Source organism: Malania oleifera, unplaced genomic scaffold (genome assembly GCF_029873635.1).
Source record: "Malania oleifera isolate guangnan ecotype guangnan unplaced genomic scaffold, ASM2987363v1 ctg177, whole genome shotgun sequence".
NCBI classification, from domain to species: domain Eukaryota; kingdom Viridiplantae; phylum Streptophyta; class Magnoliopsida; order Santalales; family Ximeniaceae; genus Malania; species Malania oleifera.
This window is the reverse complement of record NW_026651743.1, coordinates 59004-85007: the sequence shown is the minus strand read 5'-3', so window position 1 is coordinate 85007 and position 26004 is coordinate 59004. Positions and strand designations below refer to the sequence as shown.

The 26004-nt window shown below is 39.6% G+C and overlaps 1 pseudogene; it reads left to right on the top strand.

Annotated features, from left to right (window-relative positions):
* The first annotated feature begins 785 nt into the window (after positions 1-785).
* On the top strand, positions 786-2018 carry LOC131147133 (uncharacterized; annotated as a pseudogene).
* Positions 2019-26004: the final 23986 nt, after the last annotated feature.

The following is a 26004-nucleotide window of genomic DNA, read 5'->3' as shown; positions in this document are numbered from 1 at the left end:
CTCCCCCCCTAAAACCTAGGCCCTAAACCATAAACCCTAACCCCATAACCCTAACCCTAAACACTATAACCCTAAACCCTAACCCTAAACATAAACTCTAAATCTTAAACCCTAAACCCTAAACCCTAACCCTAAACCCTAAACCCTCAACACTAAAACTTAAACCCCAAACCCTAAACCCTAAACACTAAACCCTAAACCCTAAATCTTAAACCGTAAAACCCAAGAAAGAAAACCCTAAACCATAGACACTAAACCCTAAACCCTAAGCCCTAAGTCCCAAACCCTACCACTAAACCATAAACCCAAAAACGCTAAACTCTAAATCGTAATCCCCAAACCCTAAACCCTAAAACCTAAACCTTAAACACTAAACCCAAAACCCAAACTCTAAAATTTAAACCCCCAATACTACCACCAAACCCTAAACAATAAAACGCAAATCCCAAAAAAATCCTTTCCCAAACCCTAACCCTAAATCGCAAACCCAAACCCTGAAACCTAAACCCTAATCTAAAACCAACCCAAACCCAAACCTGAACCCACAACCCTAAAAACCCTAATCCTTAAACCCTCAACCTAACCCTAAGCACCTAAATCCAACAACCCTAACCCGTACCCTAAACCCTAACCCGTGCCCTACATATCCTAAAACCAACACCTAAACAACCCCTGAACTCTAACGCCAAACCCACACCCTACAACCTACATCAAAAACATTAAACCTAAACTAAACCCTAACCCTAAGCCCTCACACAACCCCCCAAATACTAACCCTACACAAGACAACCCCCCTACACCCGCAACCCTACACCTACAACCCCACACCTTAGACCCTAACCCCTAAATACAAAAACCCTAACCAACACCAAACCCTACCCCTAATCTTAAACCCTAAACACTTAAACCAACACACTAAACCTAAAAAAAAAAAACAAAAAACCCCCCAAACCCTAAACATAAAGCGTAACCTAAACCGAAACCCTAAACCCAAGCCAAAAGCCTAAACACTAATCCCTAAACTCGTAAAACCCAAAAAGAACCCTACCTATAAACCGCTTAAACCATAAGCATCTAAAGGAAGTAAAAAAGTAAACCGTAACCTTAGCACTAAACCGTAAAAGCTAAACCAAACCCAAAACCTTAACCCAAAACCCTATGCGCTAAAACCCTAACAAAACCTACCTTAAAAAAAAACCCTAAATACTAAACCCTAAACCCTAAACACTAAACCCAAAACCCAAAACAAAAACCCAAAACCTTAAACCCTACCCCCTAAACCATAAGCCCTAAAACCTAAACCCTAAACCCTAAATATTAAATCCTAAAGCCTAAAGCCTAAAGCCTAAACCCTAAATCCTAAACACGTAAACCCTAAACCCTAAACACTAAACCCTAAACCGTAAACCCTAAACCCTAAACCCTCAACCGTAAACACTAAACCCAAAACCCAAAACCCTAAACCCAAAACCGTAACCAAAAAACCTTAACCCTTAACCCCCTACGCAAAACACTAAAACCTAAACCCTAAACCCAAAACACTAAACCCTTAACCCTTAACCCTTAATCCTAAACCCTAAAACCCAAAAACGAAAACCCAAAACCCTAAGCCCTAGACCCTAAACCCTAGCACTAAACAATAAACCCAATGCCCTAACCCCTAAACCCTAAACCTTAAACCCCAAATCCTAAACAAAAAACCCTAAAACTTAAACCCTAAACCCAAAACCATAAACCTTAAATAAAAAACACTAGACCGTAAACCCTAAATGCTAAAATCCTAAACCCTGAACCCTAAACCCTAAATCCAAAACCCTAAACCCTAATCCCTAAACCCTAAACCCTAAACCCCAAATCCTAAACTCTAAAACCCAAAAATCAAAACCATAAACACTAAACCCTAAACCTTAGGCCCTAACCCCTAACCCATACCACTAAAGCCTGAACCCTAAAGCCCTAAAACCTAAGCCCAAAACCCTAAACCCTCTCCCTTAAACCCAAAACCCTAAAACCTAAACCCCACACTCCAAACCCTAAACCGTAAACCCGAAACGCTAAACCCAAAACACAAAACTCTAAATCCCTAAACGATAAACCCTAAAAACCAAACCCAAAACCCAAAACCCTAAATCCTAAACCCTAAAACCCAAAAAACGAAAACCCCAAACCATAAACCCTAGACCCTAAACCATAAATCTTAAACCCTATACCCTAAACCCTAAGCCCTAAACCCTAAACCTTAGGCCCTAAACCCTAAACCCTAAAACCCTAAAACCTAAGACCTAAATCCTAGACCCTAACCCTCAAACCGTAAACCCAAAACCCTACACCCTAAACCCTAAACCCTAAACACCAACCCTAAACCCTAAACCCTTAACCCTAAACGCAAAACACTAAACCCAAAACACTAAACCCCAAACCCTTAATCCTAAATCCTAACACCCAAAAATGAAAACAATAAACCCTAAATCTTAAGCCCTAAACCCCAAACCCCAGCACTAAACCCTAAACCTTAAAACCCTAAGCTCTATGCCCTAACCCCTAAACCCCAAACCCTAAACCCTAAACCCAAAACCCTAAACCGTAAACCCTAAACACAAAACCCAAGACACTAAACCCTAAACCCTAAATACTAAACACTAAACCCTAAACCCTAAAATCCAAAACCATAAACCTAAACCCAAAATCCAAAACCCTAAACCCCAATCCCTAAACCCTAAACCCTAAACCCAAAACCCTAAATCCAAAATGCTAAAACCAAAAAACTAAAACCCAAGACCCTAAACGGTAAACACTAAACCCTGAACCCTAGGCCCTAAACCCTAAACCGTAACACTAAACCCTAAACCCTATAACCCAAAAAACTAAGCCCTAAACCCTAAACCCTAACCCCTAAAACCTAAACCCTAAACCCTAAACCCTATACCCTAAACCATAAAACTTAAACTCTAAACGCAAAACCCTAAACCCTAACCCTAAACACTAAACCCCAAACCCTAAACCCGAAGCCCTAAAACCTAAACACGTAAACCCTAAACCTAAGCCCTAAACCTTAATCCCTAAACCCTAAAACCTAAACACGTAAACCCTAAACACTAAACCCTAAAACCAAAACCCTAAACCGTAAACCTTTAACTCTAAACCCCAAACCCTAACTCTAAACTCGAACCCTGAACCGTAAACCATAAACCATAAACCCTAAACCCAAAACCCGTAAATCCTTAACCCTAAATTCTAAACCCTAAACCCTAACCCCAAACCCTAAACCCTAAATCGTAAACACTAATTGCTAAACAAAAAACACAAAACCCTAAACCCCTAAACCATAAACCCTAAACACTAAACCCTAAACTCTAAATCCTAGCCCTAAAACCCAAAAAATGAAAACCCCAAACCCTAAACCCTTGACACTAAACCTTAAACCCTAAGCCCTAAACCCTAAACCATAGCATTAAACCCTAAAACCTAAGACCTAAATCCTAAACCCTAACCCTTAAACCCTAAACCCTGAACCGTAAACTATAAACCTTAAACCCTAAACCCTAAACCTTAGACCCTAAACCCTAAACCATAGCACTAAACCCTAAACCATACCACTAAACCCTAAACCCTAAAACCCTAAAACCAAAGCTCTAAATCCTAAACCCTAACCCTTGATCCCTAAACCCTAAACCCTAAACCCCAAACCCCAAACCCTAAACCCTAACCCTAAACCCTAAACCCTTAACGCGAAATGTAAAACACTAAACCCTAAACCCTAAACCCAAAACACTAAACCCTAAACCCAAAACACTAAACCCTAAACGCTAGGACTAAACCCAAAACCCTATGCCCTAACCCATGAACCATAAATCTTAAACCCCAAACCCTAAACCCAAAACCCAAAACCTAAAACCCTAAACCCAAAACCCTAGACACTAAACCCTAAACCCTAAATACTAAACCCTAAATCCTTAATGCTAAAACCAAAAAACGAAAACCCTAGACCGTAAACCCTCAACCCTAGGCCCTAAACCCTAAACCATAACACTAAAACTTGAACCATAAAACCCTAAAACCTAAGCCCTGAACCCTAAACACCAACCATTAAACCCTAAACCCTAAACCCCAAACCCTAAACCCTAAACACTAAACCCTAAACCCTAAACCCTAAACCATAAACTCTAAACCCTAAACCCTAAACCCAAAACACCAAACCCTAACCCTAAACCCTAAACCCTAAACACGTAATCCCTAAACCCTAATCCCCAAACCTTCAACCCTAAACCCTAAACCCTAATCCCTAAACCCTAAAACCTGAACACATAAACCCTAAACACTAAACCCTAAAACCTAAACTCTAAACCCTAAACCCAAAACCCCAAACCCTAACCCTAACCCGAACCCTAAACCCTAAACTGTACACCTTAAAATCTAAACCATAAAGCATAAACACGTAAATCCAACACCCTAAACCCTAAACCTTAGACCCCAAAAACCTTAAAACCTAAACCCTAAACCCTAAACCATAAAGCCTATAACCCTAAACCCAAAAACCTAAACCCTAACCCCTAAAACGTAAGCCCTAAACCCTAAACCCTAAACCTTAAATCCTAAACCCTAAACCCTAAACCCTAAGACCTACACCATAAATACTAAACAATAAACCCTTAACCCGAAACCCTAAACCCTAAACGCTAAAACCCTAAACCCTAAACCCTAAACCCTAAACCCTAAACTTGTAAACCCTAAACACTAAACCCTAAAACCTAAACCCTAAACCCAAAATACAAAAAAGTAAACCCTAAACCCTAAACCCTAAACCCAGAAGCCCAAACCGTAAACCAAAAACCCTAAACCCAAAACCCTAAGCCAAAAACCCTAAAACCTAAACCCACCCAAAAATCTAAACCCCAAACGTTAAACCCTTAACCGTAAAACCTAAACTCTAAACCCTAAACCCTAGGCCTTAACCCCTAAACTATAGCACTAAACCCTGTACCCTAAAACCCTAAAACCTAAGCCCAAAACCTTACACCCCAGCCCCTAAACCCTACACCCTAAACCCTAAAGTTGAAACCTGAAACCCTAAACCCTAAAACCAATAACCCTAAACCCTAAAACCTAAACCCTAACCCCTAAACAGTACGCCCTAAACCCTAGACCCTAAACCCTAAATCCAAAGCCCCAAACCCCAAACAGTAATCCCCAATTCCTAAACCCAAAAACCTAAACACATAAACCCTAAACCCTAAAACCTAAACTCGTAAACCCTAAACACCAAACCCTAAAACCTAAACCCTAAACAAAAATACTAAACACTAAACCCAAAACCCAAAACCATAAACCCTAAACCCAAAACCCTAAACCCTAAATCCAAAACCCTAAACCCAAAACTCTAAACCCTAAACCCTAAACCCCAAACCCTAACCCTAAACCCTAAAACCTAAACCCCAAACGCTAAACCCTAAACCTTAAAACCTAAACTCTAAACCCTATACACAAAACCCTAAACCCCTAAACCATAAACCCAAAACACTAAACCCTAAACCCTAAACCCTAAATCCTAAACCGTAAAACCCAAAAAATAAACCCCAAACCCTAAACCCTAGGCACTAAACCCTAAACTCAAGGCCCTAAACCCTAAAACCCTAAAACCTAAGCCCAAAATCCTAAACCCTAACCCTTAAACCCTAAACCGAAAACCGTAAACCCTAATCCCAAAACCCAAAACCTTAAATCCTAAATCGTAAACCCTAAACCCCAAACCCTAACCCTAAACCCTAAACCCTTTACCCAATACGCAAACCACTAAATCCTAAACCCTAAACCCTAAATCCTGAACCCTTAATCCTAAACCCTAAAACCTAAAAATGAAAACCCTAAACCCTAAGCCCGAAACCCTATACCCTAGCATTAAATCTTAAACCCTAAAACCCTAAACCCTAACCAATAAACCCTAAACCTTAAACCCCAAACCCTAAACCTTAAACCATAAACCCAAAACCCTAGATACTAAATCCTAAACCCTAAATAGTAAACACTAAACCCTAAACCCTAAAATCCAAAAGCCTGAACCCTAAACCCTAAATCCAAAACCCTAAACCCTAATCCCTAAACCCTAAACCCTAAACACTAAACCCTAAACCCTAAACCCTAAATCCTAAACCCTAAAATCCAAAAACGAAAACCATAAACACTGAACGCTAAACTCTAAACCCTAAACCATAGGCCTTAACCCCTAAACTATAGCACTAAACCCTGAACCCTAAAACCCTAAAACCTTAGCCCAAAACCCTAAACCCTAGTACTTAAACCAAAAATCCTAAACCCAAAAGCTGAAACCCAAAACCACAAAATCTATGACCCTAAACACTAAACCCTAAACCTTAACCCCCAAACCGCATGCCCTAAACCCTAATCCCTAAACCCTAAATCCTAAGCGCTAAACCCTAAACCGTAATCCCTAATCCCTAAACCCAAAAACGTAAACACATAAACCCAAAACCCTAAACCCTAAGCCCTAAACTGCAAATACGAAGAAATAAACCCAATACCCTAAACCCTAAACCCAAAACTCTAAGCCCTAAAACCTAAAAACGTAAACCCTAAACACTAAACCCTCAAACCTAAACCCTAAACCCTAAATACTATACACAAAATCCTAAAAACCAAAACCGGAAACCCAAAACCCAAAACCCTAAACCAGAAACCCTAAATTAAAAACCCTAAACACAAAACCCTAAACCCTAAAACCGCAACCGCAAACCCCAAACCCAAAAACCTAAACATGTAAACCCTAAACACTAAACCCTAAAACCTAAACCCTAAACTTGAAACCCTAAACCCTAAACCCTAAACATTAAACCCTAAACCCAAAACCCTAAAACCCTAAACCCTAAACCCAAACCCTAAACCCTAAACCCTAAACCCTAAGCCCTAAAACCTAAAAACGTAAACCCTACACACTAAACCCTCAAACCTAAACCCTAAACCCTAAATACTATACACAAAATCCTAAAAACCAAAACCGGAAACCCAAAACCCAAAACCCTAAACCAGAAACCCTAAATTAAAAACCCTAAACCCAAACCCTAAACCCAAACCCTAAACCCTAAAACCGCAACCGCAAACCCTAAACCCAAAAACCTAAACATGTAAACCCTAAACACTAAACCCTAAAACCTAAACCCTAAACTTGAAACCCTAAACCCTAAACCCTAAACCCTAAACCCTAAACTTGAAACCCTAAACCCTAAACCCTAAACCCTAAACCCTAAACCCTAAACCCAAACCCTAAACCCTTAACCCTTAACCCTATAAGAATAACACTAAACCCTGAACCCTAAACCCTAAACCCTTAATCCTAAACCCAAACACCATAAAAAGAAAACCCTAAACCCCAAACGCTAAGCCCTAAACCCTAAATCCTAGCACTATACCCCAAACCCTAAAGCCCTAAACCCTATGCCCTAACCCCTAAACCGTAAACCTCAAACCTGAAACCCTAAACCAAAAACACTAAAACTTAAACCCTAAACCTAAAACCCTAGACACTAAACCCTAAACCTTAAGTACTAAAAACTAAACCCTAAACCCTAAACCCTAAAATCCTAAACCCTAAACCCCAACCCTAAATCCAAATCCTAAACACGAATCCCTAAACCCTAAACCCTAAACACTAAACCCTAAACCCTAAACCCTAAATCCTAAACGTTAAAACCCAAAAACGAAAACCCTGAACACTAAACCCTAAACCATAGGCCCTCACCCCTAAACCATAGCACTAAACCTTGCACCCTCAAAACCCTAAAACCTAAGCTCAAAACCCTATACCCTAACCCTTAAACTCTAAACCCTAAACCATAAACCCAAAACCCTAAACCCTAAACCCTAAACCTTAAATCCTAAACCCCAAACCAAAAACCCTAAACCCTAACCCTAAACCCTAACCCTAAACACTAAACGTTAAACACTAAACCCTAAACCCAAAAACCTAAACACATAAACCCAAAACACTAAACCCTAAAACCTAAACCCTAAACCATAAACCCTAAATACTAAACACTAAACCCTAAACCCTAAAACCCTAAACCTAAAACACTAAACCCTAACCCTAAACCCAAAACACTAAACCCTAAAACCCTAAACCCTAACCCCTAACCCTTAAACAATAAAACGAAAACCCTAAACACTAACGCTAACACTAAACCCTAAACCTTAGGCCGTAACCCCTAAACTATAGCAGTAACCCTAAACCCTAAAACCTAAAAACCTAAGCCAAAAAAACCCTAAACCATAGGCCTTTAAACCACCTAAACCCTAAACCCTAAGACCCTAAACCATAATAAAAAAACAATAAACCCAAAACCCTAAACCCAAAAAACCCTAAACCCTAAAGCCCAAACCCTAAACCCTAAAACCTAAAACCCCAAACCCTAAAACACTAAACCCTAAACCCTAAAACACTAAACCCTAAACCCTAAACCCAAAAACCCAAAACCCTAAACCCTAAACCCCTAAACCCTAAATCCAAAACCCAAATCATAACCCCTAAACCCTAAACCACCAAACCCTAAACCCTAAGCCCAAAACCCTAAACCTAACATTAAACCCTAAACTCTAAAACCCTAAACCCTATCCCTAACCCCTAAACCCTAAACCATAAACCCCAAACCCTAAAACCTAAACCCTAAACCTTAAACCCTAAACCTAAAACCCTAAACTCTAAACCATAAACCCTAAACACTAAACAAAAAACCTTAAACCCTAAACCCTAAACCGTAAACCCAAAACCCTAAACTCTAAACCCTAAATCCTAAATCCAAAACACTAAACCCTAAACCCTAAACCCTAAACCCAAAAACCTAAGCCCTAAACCCTAAAACCTGTACCCTAAAACCTAAACCCTAAACCCTAAATCCAAAACAGTAAATTCTAAACCCTAACACTAAATCTTAAACTCAAAATACTGCACACTATACCCTAAACCCTAAACCCTAAATCCTAAACCCTAAACCCTAAACCCAAAACCCTAAACCCAAAACGCTAAACCCTAAACCCTAAACCCTAAACACTAAATCCTAAACACCAAATTCTAAACCCTAAACGGTAACCCCAAACCCTAAACCTTAAAACCTAAACCCTAAACCCAAAACCTTAGACCCTAAAAACCTTAAACCGTAAACCCTATACCATAAACCCAAATCCAAATCCGAAACCCTAAACCCAAAACCCGAAACCCGAAACCCTAAACCCAATAATCCTAAATCCTAAAACCTAAACCCTAACCCCTAAACCATATGCCCTAAACCCTAAACCCTAAACCCTAAGCCCTAAACTGTAATCCTAAATCCCTAAATCAAAAAACCTAAACACGTAAACCCTAAATCCTAAGCCCTAAATAAAAATACTAAACAATAAACCCAATACCCTAAACCCTAAACCCAAAATCCTAAAACCCTAAACCCTAAACCCTAAACCCTAAAACCTAAACACGAAAACCCTAAACGCCAAACCCTAAACCCTAAACCCTAAACCCAAAACCCAAAACCTAAAACCCAAAACCCTAAATCCAAAACCCTAAACCTTGAACCCTAAACCCTAAACCCTAAATCCTAAGCCCTAAACCCTAAACCCGAAAACCTAAACACAGAAACCCTAAACACTAAACCCTAAAACCTAAACCCTAAACCTGAAACCCTAAACCTTAAGCCCTAAACCCTAAACATTAAACCTAAACCCTAAGCCCTAAACCCTAAACATTAAACCTAAACCCTAAACCCTAACCTTAAATCCAAAACCCTTAACCCTATGCGCAAAACACTAAACCCTAAACACTAAACCCTAATCCCTAAACCCTTAATCCTAAACCCTAAAATCCAAAAACGAAAGCCCTAAACCGTAAACCTTAAGCCCGAAATCCTAAACCCTAGCTCTAAACCCTAAACCCTAAAGCCCTAAACCCTATGTGCTAACCACTAAACCCTAAACAATTAACCTCAAACCCTAAACCAAAAACCCTAAAACTTAAACCCCAAACCTAAAACCCTGGACACAAAACCCTAGACCCTAAACCAAAAACACTAAACCCAAAACGCTAAACCCTAAAATCGTAAACCCTGAACCCTAAACCCTAAATCCAAAACCCTAAACCCTAATCCCTAAAATCGAAAACCCAAAAATGAAAACCCTAAACCTTAGGCCCTAAGCCCTAAACCATAGCACTAAACCCAAAACCCAAAACCCTAAACCCTAAAGCCCAAAACCCTAAACCCTAAACCCTAAAACCTATACACGCAAACCCTAAACACTAAACCCTAAACCCTAAATACTAAACACTAAACCCTAAACCCTAAACCCTAAGCCCAAAACCCTAAAACCTAAACCCTAAAATCTAAGCCCCAAACGCTAAACCCTTAACCGTAAAACCTAAACTCTAAACCCTACACACAAAACCCTAAATCCCTAAACCATAAACCCTAATCACTAAACCCCAAACTCTAAACCCTAAATCCTAAACCCTAAATCCCAAAAAATGAAAACCCCAAACCCAAAACCCTAGACACTAAAACCTAAACTCAAGGCCGTAAAACCTAAACCCTAAAACCTAAGCCCAAAATCCTAAATCCTAACTCTTAAACCCTAAATCGTAGATCCTAAACGGTAAGCCCTAAACCCCAAACCTCAAATCCTAAATCCTAAACCCTAAATCCTAAACACTAATCCTAAACCCTAAACCCTTAAACCAATAAGCAAACCACTAAACACTAAACCCTAAACCCTGAACCGTTATTCCTAAACCCTAAAACCCGAAAAACAAAAACCCTAAACCCTAAACCCTAAGCCCAAAACCCTAAATCCTAGCACTAAACCTTAAACCCTAAACCCAAACCCTAGACACTAAATCCTAAATCCTAAATAGTAAACACTAAACCCTAAACCCTAGAATCCAAAAGCCAGAACCCTAAACCCTAAATCCAAAACCCTAAACCCTAATCCCTAAACCCTGAACCCTAAACACTAAACCCTAAACCCTACACCCCAAATCCTAAAACCTAAAATCCAAAAACAAAAACCATAAATACTGAACGCTAAACTCTAAACCCTAAACCTTAGGCCTTAACCCCTAAACTATAGCACAAAACCCTGAACCCTAAAACCTTAGCCCAAAACCCTAAACCCTAGCCCTTAAACCCAAAATCCTAAACCAAAAAACTGAAACTCGAAACCCTAAAACCTATAACCCTAAAACCTAAACCCTAAACCCTAACCCCTAAACCGTATGCCCTAAACCCTAAACCCTAAACCCTAACCCCTAAACCGTATGCCCTAAACCCTAAACCCTAAACCCTAAATCCTAAGCCCTAAACCCTAAACCGTAATCCCTAATCCCTAAACCCAAAAACCTAAACACTTAAACACTAAACCCTAAACCCTAAGCCCTAAACCGTAAATACTAAAAAACAAACCCAATACCCTAAACCCTAAACCAAAAACCCTAAAACCCTAAACCCTAAACCCTAACCCATAAACCCTAAAACCTAAAAACGTCAACCTTAAACACTAAACGCTAAAACCTAAACCCTAAACCCTAAATACTATACACAAAATCCTAAAACCTAAACCGGAAAACCAAAACCCAAAACCCAAAACCCTAAACCCGAAACCTTAAATAAAAAACCCTAAACCCTAAACACTAAACCCTAAACCCTAAACCCTAAAACCTAAACCCTAAAACCAAAACCGCAAACCCTAAACCGAAAACCCAAAACCCAAAAACCTAAACACGTAAACGCTAAACACTAAACCCTAAAACCTAAACCCTAAACTTGAAACCCTAAACCCTAAACCCTAAACCTTAAACTCTAAACAATAAACCCTAAACCCCAAACCCTAAACCCTAAACCCTTAACCCTATACGAAAAACAGTAAACACTAAACCCTTAACCCAAAACACTAAACTCTAAACCCTAAACCCTTAATCCTAAACCCAAAAACCATAAAACGAAAACCCTAAACCTCAAACGCTAAGCCCTAAACCCTAAATCCTAGCACAAAACCCCAAATCCTAAAACCCTAAACCCTATGACCAAACCCCTAAACCCTAAATCAAAAACCCTAAAACTTAAGCCCTAAACCTAAAACCCAAGACACTAAACCCTAAACCCTAAATACTAAAAACTAAACCCTAAACCCTAAACCCTAAAATCCTAAACCCTAAACCCTAAACCCTAAATCCAAAACCCTAAACACTAATCCCTAAACCCTAAACCCTAAACACTAAACCCTAAACCCTAAACCCAAAATCCGAAACGCGAAAACCCAAAAACGAAAACCCTAAACACTTAGGCCCAAACCCCTAAACCATAGCACTAAACCTTGTACCCTAAAACCCTAAAACCTAAGCCCAAAACCCTATACCCTAACCCTTAAACTCTAAACCATAAACCATAAACCCTAAACCCTAAACTGTAAACCCTAAACCCTAAACCCTTTACCCTAAACCCAAAACCCTAAACCCTAACCCTAAACCCTAAACCCTAAACACTAAACGCTAAACCCTAAACCGTAAACCCAAAAACCTAAACACGTAAACCCTAAACACTAAACCCTAAAACCTAAACCCTAAACCTAAAACCCTAAATCCTAAACACTAAACACTAAACCCTCACCCTAAACCCTAAACCCTAAATCCTAAACCCTCAAATCGAAAAACGAAAACCCTAAACACTAAACGCAAAACACTAAACCCTAAACCTTAGGCCTTAACCACTCAACTATAGCAGCAAACCCTGAACCCTAAAACCCTAAAACCTAAGCAAAAAACCTTAAACCATGGCCCTTAAACCCTAAACCCTAAACCCTATGCCCTAAACCGTAAATAATAAACAATAAACCCAATACCCAAAACCCTAAACCCAAAACCCTAAACCCTAAACCCTAAAACCTATACACGAAAACCTTAAACACTAAACCCTAAAACCTAAACCCTAAACCCTAAATACTAAACACTAAACCCAAAACCCTAAACCCTCAACCCAAAACACACAACCCAAAACCCTAAATCAAAAACCCTAAACCTTGAAACCTACACCCTTAACCCTAAGCCCAAAACCCCAAACCCTACCACAAAACCCTAAACCCTAAAACCCTAAACCCTACGCCCAAACCCCAAAACCCTAAACCCTAAACCCCAAACCCTAAACCCTAAACCCTAAACCCAAAACCCTAAACACTAAACCCTAAACCCTAAAAACTAAACACAAAACCCTAAACCCTAAACCCTAAACCGTAAACCCAAAACCCTAAACTCTAAACCCTAAACCCTAAATCCAAAACACTAAACCCTAAATCCAAAACACTAAACCCTGAACCCTAAACCCCAAGCCCTAAAACCTAAGCCCTAAACCCTAATACTTGTACGCTAAAACCTAAACCCTAAACCCTAAACCCTAAACCCTAAATCCAAAACACTAAATTCTAAACCCTAACACTAAATCTTAAACTCAAAATACTACACAGTACACCCTAAACCCTAAACCCTAAACCGTAAACCATAAACCCTAAACCCTAAATCCAAAACCCTGAACCTTGAACCCTAAACCCTAAGCCCTAAACCCTAAAACCTAAACCCTAAAACCTAAACCCTAAACCCCAAACCCTAAACCCTAAATCCAAAACACTAAACCCTAAACCCTAACCCTAAATCCTAAACCCTAAACCCTAAACTTTCAAACTTAAACCTTAGACCCTAAACTCGAAAACCTAAACACGTAAACCCTAAACGCAAAACCCCAAAACCTAAACCCTAAACCCTAAACACTAAACCCTTAACCCTAAGCCCAAAGTCCTAAACCCTGAAACAAAAAAAATGAAAAGCCTAAACCCTAAACCCTAACCCTAAACCCTAAACCCTAAACGCTAAATACTAAACCCTAAACCCTAAACCCTAAACCTTAAACCCTAAATCCTAAACCCTAAACCGTAAACCCAAACCCCAAACCCTAAACCCTAAACGCTAAGCCCTAAACCTTAGACCCAAAAAACCCTACACCCCAATCCCAAACCTTAACCGGAAACCCTAAACCCTATACCCTAAACCCTAAACCCTAAACCCTGACCCCTAAACCCTCTGCCCTAAACCCTAACCCTAAACCTTAAACCCTAAACCCTAAACCCTATACACTAAACCCTCAACCCTAAATACTAAACAACAAACGCTAAACCCTAAACCTTAAACCCCAAACCCTAAACCCTAAACCTTAATCCTTAAACCCTAAACCCAAAACCTTAAACCCTAAATGATAAATAATAAACGCTAAACCCTAAACCGTAATCCCTAAACCCTAAATCCTAAACCCTAAACCTTAAACCCTAAACCTTAAACCCTAAATCCTAAACCCAAAAATGAAAACCCAAAAACCGTAAACACTAAGCCCCAAACCCTAGGCCCTAAACCCTAAACACTAAAACCCTAAAACCTAGGCCCGAAACCATAAACCCTAACCCTTAAACCCTAAACCCTAACCCTAAACCCTAAACCCTCAACCCTAAAACTTAAACCCCAAACCCTACACCCTAAACACTAAACCCTAAACCCTAAATCTTAAACCGTAAAACCCAAAAAAGAAAACCCTAAACCCTAGACCCTAAACCCTAAACCCTAAGCCCTAAGCCCTAAACCCTAGCACTAAACCATAAACCCAAAAACCCTAAACTCTAAACCGTAAACCCCAAACCCTAAACCCTAAACCCTAAACCTTAAACACTAAACCCAAAACCCTAAACTCTAAAATATAAACTCCAAACACTAAACACAAAACCCTAAACACTAAACCCAAAACCCAAAACCCTAAACCCTAAATCGAAAAACCAAAACCCTGAACCCTAAACCCTAAATCGAAAACCCTAAACCCTGAACCCTAAACCCTAAACCCTAAACCCTAAGCCCTAAACCCTAAAACCTAAACCCTAAACCCTAAATCCAAAACCCTAACCCCGGAACCCTAAACCCTAAACCCTATGCCCTAAACCCTAAAACCAAAACCCTAAAACCTGAACTCTAAACCCTAAACCCTAAACCCTAAATCAAAAACATTAAACCCTAAACCCAAACCCTAAGCCCTAAACCCAAAATACTAAACACTACACCCTAAACCCTAAACCCTAAACCCTAAAACCCCAAACCTTAGACCCTAAACCCTAAATACAAAACCCTAAACCCAAAATCCTACCCCCTAAATCTTAAACCCTAAACCCTAAAACCTAAACACGTAAACCCTAAACCCAAAACCCTAAACCATTAAGCGTAAACCCTAAACCCTAAACACAAAAGCCAAAAGCCTAAACACTAAATCCTAAACCGTAAAACCCAAAAATGAAAACCCTAAACTCTAAACGCTAAACCTTAGCACTAAACCGTAAAAGCTAAAACCCAAAACCCAAAACCGTAAAACTCTAAACCCTATGCCTTAAACCCTAAACCCTAACCTTTAAACCCTAAATGCTAAACCCTAAACCCTAAACACAAAACCCAAAACCCAAAACAAAAACCCAAAACCTTAAACCCTAACCCCTAAACCATAAGCCCTAAACCCTAAACCCTAAACCCTAAACCCTAAACACGTAAACCCTAAACACTAAACCCTAAACCCTAAACCCTAAACCCTAAACCCTCAACCGTAAACACTAAACCCAAAACCCAAAACCCAAAACCGTAACCCAAAACCCTTAACCCTTAACCCCATACGCAAAACACTAAAACCTAAACCCTAAACCCAAAACACTAAACCCTAAACCCTAAACCCTTAATCCTAAACCCTAAAACCTAAAAACGAAAACCCAAAACCCTAAGCCCTAGACCCTAAACCCTAGCACTAAACAATAAAACCAATGCCCTAACCCTTAAACCCTAAACCTTAAACCCCAAATCCTAAACCAAAAACCCTAAAACTTAAACCCTAAACCCAAAACCATAAATCTTAAATACAAAACACTAGACCGTAAACCCTAAATGCTAAAATCCTAAACCCTAAACCCTAAACCCTAAATCCAAACCCTAAACCCTAATCCCTAAACCCTAAACCCTAAACCTTAAACACTAAACCCTAAACCCTAAAACCCAAAAAACGAAAACCCCAAACCATAAACCCTAGACCCTAAACCATAAATCTTAAACCCTATACCCTAAACCTTAACCCTAAACCCTAAACATTAGGCCCTAAACCCTAAACCCTAAAACCCTAAAACCTAAGACCTAAATCCTAAACCCTAACCCTCAAACCCTAAACCCAAAACCCTACACCCTAAAACGAAAACCCTAAACACCAACCCTAAACCCTAAACCCTTAACCCAAAACGCAAAACACTAAACCCTAAACCCCAAACCCAAAACACTAAACCTGAAACCCTTAATTCTAAATCCAAACACCAAAAAATGAAAACACTAAACCCTAAATCTTAAGCCCTAAACCCCAAACCCCAGCACTAAAGCCTAAACCTTAAAACCCTAAACTCTATGCCCTAACCCCGAAACCCTAAACCCTAAACCCTAAACCCTAAACCAAAAAACCTTAACCATAAACCCTAAACACAAAACCCTAGACACTAAACCCTAGACCCTAAATACTAAACACTAAACCCTAAACCCTAAACCCTAAACCCTAAAATTCAAAACCCTAAACCTAAACCCTAAATCCAAAACCCTAAACCCCAATCCCTAAACCCTAAACCCTAAACACTAAATCCTAAATGCTAAAACCAAAAAACGAAAACCCAGGACCCTAAACGCTAAACGCTAAACACTAAACCCTAAACACAAGGCCCTAAACCCTAAACCGTAGCACTAAACCCTAAACCCTACAACCCAAAAACCTAAGCCCTAAACCCTAAACCCTATCCCCTAAACCCTAAACCCTAAACCCTAAACCCTATACCCTAAACCATAAAACCTAAACCCTAAACACAAAACCCTAAACCCTAAACCCCAAACCCTAAACCCTAAGCCCTAAATCCTAAACACGTAAACCCCAAACCTAAGCCCTAAACCCTAAACCAAAAACCCTAATCCCTAAACCCTAAAACCTAAACACGTAAAACCTAAACACTAAACCCTAAAACCTAAACCCTCAACCCTAAACTCCAAACCCCAAACGCTAACTCTAAACTCGAACCCTGAACCGTAAACCCTAAACCATAAACCCTAAACCCAAAATGCTAAACCCTAAACCCTAAACCCGTAAATCCTTAACCCTAAATTCTAAACCCTAAACCCTAACCCCAAACCCCAAACCCTAAAACCGTAAACACTAATCGCTAAACCAAAAACATAAAACCCTAAACCCCGAAACCATAAACCCTAAACCCTAAATCCTAGCCCTAAAACCCAAAAAATGAAAACCCCAAACCTTAAACCCTAGACACTAAACCCTAAACCTTAAGCCCTAAACCCTAAACCATAGCATTAAACCCTAAAACCTAAAACCCTAAAACCTATTACCTAAATCCTAAACCCTAACCCTTAAACCCTAAACCGTAAACCGTAAACTATAAACCTTAAACCCTAAACCCTAAACCTTAGACCCTAAACCCTAAACCATAGCACTAAACCCTAAACCATACCACTAAACCCTAAACCTTAAAACCCTAAAAACCAAAGCTCTAAATCCTAAACCCTAACCCTTGATCACTAAAACCTAAACCCCAAACCCCAACCCTAAACCCTAAACCCTTAACCCTAAACGTAAAACCCTAAACCCAAAACACTAAACCCAAAACGCTAGGACTAAACCCAAAACCCCAAAAACCAAAACCCTATGCCCTAACCCATGAACCCTAAATCTTAAACCCCAAACCCTAAACCCAAAACCTAAAATCTAAAACCCTCAACCCAAAACCCTAGACACTAAACCCTAAACCCTAAACACTAAATCCTAAATGCTAAAACCCAAAAACGAAAACCCTAGACCGTAAACCCTAAACACTAAACCCTAAACCCTAGGCCCTAAACCCTAAACCATAGCACTAAAACTTGAACCATAAAACCCTAAAACCTAAGCACTAAACCCTAAACACCAACCCTTAAACCCTAAACCCTAAACCCCAATCCCTAAACCCTAAACCCTAAACCATAAACCCTAAACCCTAAACCCAAAACACCAAACCCTAACCCTAAACCCTAAACCCTAAACATGTAATCCCTAAACCCAAATCCCCAAACCTTCAACCCTAAACCCTAATCCCTAAACCCTAAAACCTGAACACATAAACCCTAAAACCTAAACTGTAAACCCTAAACCAAAAACCCTAACCCTAACCCGAACCCGAACCCTAAACCCTAAACCCTAAACTGTACACCTTAAAATCTAAACCCTAAAGCATAAACACGTAAATCCAACACCATAAATTCAAAACCCTAAACCCTAACCCCAAACCGTAAACCCTAAACCCTAAGCCCTAAACCCCAAACCTTAGACCCCAAAAACCTTAAACCCTAAACCCTAAACCATAAACCATAAAGCTTATAACCCTAAACCCTAAAACCTAAACCCTAACCCCTAAAACGTAAGCCCTAAACCCTAAACCCTAAACCTTAAATCCTAAACCCTAAACCCTAAACCCTAAGACCTAAACCGTAAATGCTAAACAATAAACCCTTAACACGAAACCCTAAACCCTAAAGGCTAAAACCCTAAACCCTAAACCCTAAACCCTAAACTTGTAAACCCCAAACTTGTAAACCCTAAACACTAAACCCTAAAACCTAAACCCTAAACCCAAAAGCCCAAACCGTAAACCAAAAACCCTAAACCCTGAACCCTAAACCCTAAATGCTAAACCCTAAACCCTAAACCCTAAGCCCAAAACCCTAAAACCTAAACCCTAAAATCTAAGCCCCAAACGCTAAACCCTTAACCGTAAAACCTAAACTCTAAACCCTACCCACAAAACCCTAAACCCCTAAACCATAACCCTAATCACTAAACCCCAAACTCTAAACCCTAAATCCTAAACCCTAAAACCCATAAAATGAAAACCCCAAACCCAAAACCCTAGACACTAAAACCTAAACTCAAGGCCCTAAAACCTAAACCCTAAAACCTAAGCCCAAAATCCTAAACCCTAACTTTTAAACCCTAAACCGTAAACCCTAAATGGTAAGCCCTAAACCCCAAACCTAAAATCCAAAATCCTAAACCCTAAACCCTAAACACTAACCCTAAACCCTAAACCCTTAAACCAATAATCAAACCACTAAACACTAAACCCTAAACCCAAAACACTAAACCTTAAACCCTGAACCGTAATTCCTAAACCCTAAAACCCTAAACCCTAAACCCTAAACCCTAGCACTAAACCCTAAGCCGTAAAACCCTAAACTCTATGCCCTAACCCCTAAACCCTAAACCTTAAGCCCTAAACCCAAAACCCTAGACACAAAACCCTAAACCCTAAATAGTAAACACTAAACCCTAAAATCAAAAGGCCTGAACCCTGAACCCTAAATCAAAAACCCTAAACCCTAATCCCTACACACTAAACCCTAAACCCTAAACACTAAATCCTAAACCCTAAAACTCAGAAACGAAAACCCTAAACACAAAACCCTAAACCCTAGGCCTTAACCCCTAAACTATAGCACTAAACCCTGTACCCTAAAACCCTAAAACCTAAGCCCAAAACCTTACACCCCAGCCCTTAAACCCTACACCCTAAACCCTAAAGTTGAAACCTGAAACCCTAAACCCTAAAACCAATAACCCTAAACCCTAAAACCTAAACCCTAACCCCTAAACAGTACGCCCTAAACCCTAGACCCTAAACCCTAAATCCAAAGCCCCAAACCCCAAACAGTAATCCCCAATTCCTAAACCCAAAAACCTAAACACATAAACCCTAAACCGTAAAACCTAAACTCGTAAACCCTAAACACCAAACCCTAAAACCTAAACCCTAAACAAAAATACTAAACACTAAACCCAAAACCCAAAACCATAAACCCTAAACCCAAAACCCTAAACCCTAAATCCAAAACCCTAAACCCAAAACTCTAAACCCTAAACCCTAAACTCCAAACCCTAAGCCCTAAACCCTAAAACCTATACCCCAAACGCTAAACCCTAAACGGTAAAACCTAAACTCTAAACCCTATACACAAAACCCTAAACCCCTAAACCATAAACCCAAAACACTAAACCCTAAACCCTAAACCCTAAATCCTAAACCGTAAAACCCAAAAAATAAACCCCAAACCCTAAACCCTAGGCACTAAACCCTAAACTCAAGGCCCTAAACCCTAAAACCCTAAAACCTAAGCCCAAAATCCTAAACCGTAACCCTTAAACCCTAAACCGAAAACCGTAAACCCTAATCCCAAAACCCACAACCTTAAATCCTAAATCGCAAACCCTAAACCCCAAACCCTAACCCTAAACCCTAAACCCTTTACCCAATACGCAAACCACTAAATCCTAAACCCTAAACCCTAAATCCTGAACCCTTAATCCTAAACCCTAAAACCTAAAAATGAAAACCCTAAACCCTAAACCCTAAGCCCGAAACCCTATACCCTAGCACTAAACCTTAAACCCTAAAACCCTAAACCCTAACCAATAAACCCTAAACCTTAAACCCCAAACCCTAAACCTTAAACCATAAACCCAAAACCCTAGATACTAAATCCTAAACCCTAAATAGTAAACACTAAACCCTAAACCCTAAAATCCAAAAGCCTGAACCCTAAACCCTAAATTCAAAACCCTAAACCCTAATCCCTAAACCCTAAACCCTGAACACTAAACCCTAAACCCTACACCCTAAATCCTAAACCTTAAAATCCAAAAACGAAAACCATAAACACTGAACGCTAAACTCTAAACCCTAAACCATAGGCCTTAACCCCTAAACTATAGCACTAAACCCTGAACCCTAAAACCCTAAAACCTTAGCCCAAAACCCTAAACCCTAGCACTTCAACCAAAAATCCTAAACCCAAAAGCTGAAACCCAAAACCACAAAATCTATAACCCTAAACACTAAACCCTAAACCTTAACCCCCAAACCGCATGCCCTAAACCCTAATCCCTAAACCCTAAATCCTAAGCCTTAAACCCTAAACCGTAATCCCGAATCCCTAAACCCAAAAACGTAAACACATAAACCCTAAACCCTAAACCCTAAGCCCTAAACTGCAAATACGAAGAAATAAACCCAATACCCTAAACCCTAAACCCAAAACCCTAAGCCCTAAAACCTAAAAACGTAAACCCTAAACACTAAACCCTCAAACCTAAACCCTAAACCCTAAATACTATACACAAACCCCTAAAAACCAAAACCGGAAACCCAAAACCCAAAACCCTAAACCAGAAACCCTAAATTAAAAACCCTAAACCCAAAACCCTAAACCCTAAAACCGCAACCGCAAACCCTAAACCCAAAAACCTAAACATGTAAACCCTAAACACTAAACCCTAAAACCTAAACCCTAAACTTGAAACCCTAAACCCTAAACCCTAAACATTAAACCCTAAACCCTAAACCCAAAACCCTAAACCCTAAACCCTAAACCCAAACCCTAAACCCTAAACCCTAAACCCTAAGCCCTAAAACCTAAAAACGTAAACCCTAAACACTAAACCCTCAAACCTAAACCCTAAACCCTAAATACTATACACAAAATCCTAAAAACCAAAACCGGAAACCCAAAACCCAAAACCCTAAACCAGAAACCCTAAATTAAAAACCCTAAACCCAAAACCCTAAACCCTAAACCCTAAACCCTAAACCCTAAAACCGCAACCGCAAACCCTAAACCCAAAAACCTAAACATGTAAACCCTAAACACTAAACCCTAAAACCTAAACCCTAAACTTGAAACCCTAAACCCTAAACCCTAAACCCTAAACATTAAACCCTAAACCCTAAACCCCAAACCCTAAACCCTAAACCCTAAACCCAAACCCTAAACCCTAAACCCTTAACCCTATACGAAAAACACTAAACCCTTAACCCTTAACCCAAAACACTAAACTCTAAACCCTAAACCCTTAATCCTAAACCCAAAAACCATAAAAAAAAAACCCTAAACCTCAAACGCTAAGCCCTAAACCCAAAATCCTAGCACTATACCCCAAACCCTAAAGCCCTAAACCCTATGCCCTAACCCCTAAACCGTAAACCTCAAACCTGAAACCCTAAACCAAAAACACTAAAACTTAAACCCTAAACCTAAAACCCTAGACACTAAACCCTAAACCTTAAGTACTAAAAACTAAACCCTAAACCCTAAACCCTAAAATCCTAAACCCTAAACCCCAAACCCTAAATCCAAATCCTAAACACGAATCCCTAAACCCTAAACCCTAAACACTAAACCCTAAACCCTAAATCCTAAACGTTAAAACCCAAAAACGAAAACCCTGAACACTAAACCCCAAACCATAGGCCCACACCCCTAAACCATAGCACTAAACCTTCTACCCTAAAACCCTAAAACCTAAGCTCAAAACCCTATACCCTAACCCTTAAACTCTAAACCCTAAACCATAAACCCAAAACCCAAAACCCTAAACCCTAAACCTTAAATCCTAAACCCCAAACCAAAAACCCTAAACCCTAACCCTAAACCCTAAACCCTAAACACTAAACGTTAAACACTAAACCCTAAACCCAAAAACCTAAACACATAAACCCAAAACACTAAACCCTAAAACCTAAACCCTAAACCATAAACCCTAAATACTAAACACTAAACCCTAAACCCTAAACCCTAAACCTAAAACACTAAACCCTAACCCTAAACCCAAAACACTAAACCCTAAACCCTAAACCCTAAATCCTAAACCCTTAAATCAAAAAACGAAAACCCTAAACACTAAACGCTAAACACTAAACCCTAAACCTTAGGCCTTAACCCCTAAACTATAGCAGTAAACCCTAAACCCTAAAACCCAAAAACCTAAGCCAAAAACCCTAAACCATAGCCTTTAAACCCTAAACCCTAAACCCTAAGCCCTAAACCATAAATAAAAAACAATAAACCCAATACCCAAAACCCAAAACCCAAAACCCTAAAGCCCAAAACCCTAAACCTTAAACCCTAAAACCTATACACGCAAACCCTAAACACTAAACCCTAAACCCTAAATACTAAACACTAAACCCTAAACCCTAAACCCAAAACCCAAAACCCAAAACCCAAAACCCTAAACCCTAAACCCTAAATCCAAAACCCTAAACCTTGAACCCTAAACCCTAAACCCCAAACCCTAAACCCTAAGCCCAAAACCCTAAACCTAACACTAAACCCTAAACTCTAAAACCCTAAACCCTATCCCTAACCCCTAAACCCTAAACCATAAACCCCAAACCCTAAAACCTAAACCCTAAACCTTAAACCCTAAACCCAAAACCCTAAACTCTAAACCATAAACCCTAAACACTAAACAAAAAACCTTAAACCCTAAACCCTAAACCGTAAACCCAAAACCCTAAACTCTAAACCCTAAATCCTAAATCCAAAACACTAAACCCTGAACCCTAAACCCTAAACCCTAAACCCAAAAACCTAAGCCCCAAACCCTAAAACCTGTACCCTAAAACCTAAACCCTAAACCCTAAATCCAAAACAATAAATTCTAAACCCTAACACTAAATCTTAAACTCAAAATACTGCACACTATACCCTAAACCCTAAACCCTAAATCCTAAACCCTAAACCCTAAACCCAAAACCCTAAACCCAAAACGCTAAACCCTAAAAACTGAACCCTAAACACTAAATCCTAAACACCAAATTCTAAACCCTAAACGGTAACCCCAAACCCTAAACCTTAAAACCTAAACCCTAAACCCAAAACCTTAGACCCTAAAAACCTTAAACCGTAAACCCTATACCATAAACCCAAATCCAAATCCGAAACCCTAAACCCAAAACCCGAAACCCTAAACCCTAAACCCAATAACCCTAAATCCTAAAACCTAAACCCTAACCCCTAAACCATATGCCCTAAACCCTAAACCCTAAACCCTAAGCCCTAAACTGTAATCCTAAATCCCTAAATCAAAAAACCTAAACACGTAAACCCTAAATCCTAAGCCCTAAATAAAAATACTAAACAATAAACCCAATACCCTAAACCCTAAACCCAAAATCCTAAAACCCTAAACCCTAAACCCTAAACCCTAAAACCTAAACACGAAAACCCTAAACACCAAACCCTAAACCCTAAACCCAAAACCCAAAACCCAAAACCTAAAACCCAAAACCCTAAATCCAAAACCCTAAACCTTGAACCCTAAACCCTAAACCCTAAACCCTAAGCCCTAAACCCTAAACCCGAAAACCTAAACACGTAAACCCTAAACACTAAACCCTAAAACCTAAACCCTAAACCTGAAACCCTAAACCCTAAGCCCTAAACCCTAAACATTAAACCTAAACCCTAAACCCTAACCTTAAATCCAAAACCCTTAACCCTATGCGCAAAACACTAAACCCTAAACACTAAACCCAAAACACTAAACCCTAATCCCTAAACCCTTAATCCTAAACCCTAAAATCCAAAAATGAAAGCCCTAAACCGTAAACCTTAAGCCCGAAATCCTAAACCCTAGCTCTAAACCCTAAACCCTAAAGCCCTAAACCCTATGCCCTAACCACTAAACCCTAAACAATTAACCTCGAACCCTAAACCAAAAACCCTAAAACTTAAACCCCAAACCTAAAACCCTGGACACAAAACCCTAAACCCTAAACCAAAAACACTAAACCCAAAACGCTAAACCCTAAAATCGTAAACCCTGAACCCTAAACCCTAAATCCAAAACCCTAAACCCTAATCCCTAAAATCGAAAACCCAAAAATGAAAACCCTAAACCTTAGGCCCTAAGCCCTAAACCATAGCACTAAACCCTGAACCCTAAAACCCTAAAACCTAAGCCCAAAGCGCTATACCCTAACCCTTAAACTCTAAACCCTAAACCATAAATCCTAAACACTAAACCCTAAACCTTAAACCCAAAACCCTAAACCTAAAACCCTAAACCCTAACCCTAAACCCAAAACCTTAAACCCTAAAACCTAAAAACGAAATCCCTAAACCCAAAACCCTAAACGCTAACACTAAACCCAAAACCCTAAACCCTGAACCCTATGCCCTAACCCCTAAACTGTAAACCATAAATCCTAAAACTTAAACCCTAAACGCTAAACCATAAACCGAAAACCCTAAATTCTAAACCCTAAACCCTAAATACTAAACACTAAACCCTAAACCCTAAACCCTAAACCCTAAACTCTAAACCCTAAACCCTAAATCAAAAACACTAAACCCTGAACCCTAAACCCTAAACCCTAAAACCTAAGCCCTAAACCTTAAAACAAAAACCCTAAACCCCAAACCCTAAACCCTCAATCCAAAACACTAATTTCTAAACCCCAACACTAAATCTTAAACCTAAAATACTAAACACTATACCCTAAACCCTAAACCCTAAACCCTAAACCCTAACCCTAAACTCGAACCCTAAACCCTAAACCCTAAACCCTAAATGCTAAACCCTAAACCCTAAACCCTAAATCCTAAACACTAAATTCTAAACCCTAGACCCTAACCCCAAATGCTACACCCTAAAACCTAAACCCTAAACCCTAAACCTTAGACCCTAAAAACCTTAAACCCTAAACCCTATACCCTAAACCCAAATCCTAACCCCAAACCCAAAATCCTAAACCCGAAACCCTAAACTCCAAACCTTATAACCCTAAACCCTAAAACCTAAACCCTAACCCCTAAACCATAAGCCCTAAACCCTAAACCCTAAACCCTAAACCCTAAACCCTAAACCTTAAACCCTTAACCCTAAACTCTAAGCCCTAAACCGTAAATACTAAACAATTAACCCTAAACCCTAAACCCTAAACCGTAAACCCAAAAACCTAAACACGTAAACCCTAAAAACTAAACCCAAAAACCCAAAAACCTAAACCCAAAACCCTAAACACTAAACACTAAAACCCTAA